Raw genomic sequence first — 1,716 nt, forward strand, 5'->3', positions numbered from 1 at the left:
ACTGCCAAGATGCCACCAGCAATGATTTGTTGGCAGCCAAACACTTCAAGCCAGGACCTTGCAAGCCAGGCATCTCATTCAGGGTCTGTGGTGTGCCCTGGACACTTCCCATTTGGGACACTTCCCTTTATTATTCCAAATAAATTCAGTGCTCTGCTCAGTGTCCCAATTAATGCAGCAGGACCTGACTCTGGGCTGTTCTGAGCAGATAAAAACATTTCCCTGTGCTCTCAGACAGATGCCACACTTCACCCAGAGATGGAGGCATTTTCTGGGAGGGAAAATTTGGGTCTCACTTGTGCAAACAGAAAGTTTTCCTCCTTTGAAAAGCCGGGGAAATGAAGGCAGGAAATGAAGGCACGCAAAAAATAAAGGCAGGAAACTCATTTCTTGAAGGAGAGGGGTGTGAATGGTATAAACTCTTCCTTTTCTAACCTTAAAAATTAATTGTGAAAATGGTCCCAAAGAGTGGACATACTGAATTCATGATAAAGGTGCCACTTCAGTGAACACACAACCTTAACTTGGCAAATCTTACCCATAATTTTGGATGCACATCCCTCTAGGAGGAGCTCTTTCTTTCCCTGGGCACCAGAGGCTGCTTCAGAGATAAGAACAGAGTCACACAATGGTTGGGGTTGGAAGGGACCTTAAAGCCCATCCAGTCCAGCCCCTGCCATGGGCAGGGACAACTTCCACTATCCCAGGCTGCTCCCAGCCCTGTCCAGCCTGGCCTTGGGCACTTCCAGGGATCCAGGGGCAGCCACAGCTTCTCTGGGCACCCTGTGCCAGGGCCTCACCACCCTCACAGGGAAGAATTTCTTCCCAATATCCCACCTACATCTCCCCATTTTAGTTTAAAACCATTTCCTCATGTCCTATCAAAATCTCCCTGGGTATGAAGTCACCCACTCTCTTTTACATCAGCTCCCTTTAAGCCCTGCAAGGGGCTCTGAGCTCTCCCTGGAGCCTTCTCCTCTCCAGGTGAACATTCCCGGCTCTCCCAGCCTGGCTCCAGAGCAGAGGGGCTCCAGCCCTGGAGCAGCTCCAGGCTCTCCTCTGGACTCTCTCCTACAAGTCCGGTGTGGAAAACCACGGAACCGAGCCCTAATATTTCAATATCTAATCCTGAGCACGCACTGACTGAGCCACCTACTTCTACCTCCTCGATCATTCTCCAAACTTATCTGTCTTTTAACCATCATAAGAGCAGCTCCACCACAGTGAAGCCACAAAAAATTCTGTGCTACCCAAGCTTGTTCCTCTCCACGGAAATCTTTAGTAAAAGGCGAAAGATTCGTACGTTCTGAAGAGAAACCTGAGCATACCCCACAGCTATCCCCACACCCAGGCGATCCCATGGCTGTCCCTCCAGGACATGGTGACTTTCCTAGCCTCCCATTTAGACCCTCTGGTGTCCCCATTCCGGTCCCTCGGCAGTGCCGCAGCCCAGATACACGTTCTCACACAAGTGTCCCCACGGAAAAAGTGGGAATTTTCACCAGGGCTGTGCCACCGGCCCGCAGTGCACCCTGGGTATGCAAATTAATCTGAATAGTAATGAGGCATAGGCAATAAGGTCTGCAAACGCCTTCCATCAGCTGGACAGCGACACAGACGAGGGCTGGCTCAGCTCAGCTCCCATTCCTAAACCAACACAGAATCCCAGGAGGTTTTGGGTTGGAAGGGACCTTAAGGCCCATCTAATTCCACCTC

The 1,716-nt window shown here is 50.7% G+C and overlaps 1 non-coding gene across 1 annotated transcript; it reads right to left on the reverse strand.

The window, feature by feature from the left end:
- Positions 1 to 1,212: 1,212 nt before the first annotated feature.
- LOC116443658 lies at positions 1,213 to 1,326 on the reverse strand. Its single transcript, XR_004240015.1, has one exon. It is a non-coding gene; the product is annotated as a U5 spliceosomal RNA (small nuclear RNA).
- Between the last annotated feature and the right edge of the window lie 390 nt (positions 1,327 to 1,716).

This window comes from Corvus moneduloides, chromosome 4 (assembly GCF_009650955.1).
Source record: "Corvus moneduloides isolate bCorMon1 chromosome 4, bCorMon1.pri, whole genome shotgun sequence".
NCBI lineage: Eukaryota > Metazoa > Chordata > Aves > Passeriformes > Corvidae > Corvus > Corvus moneduloides.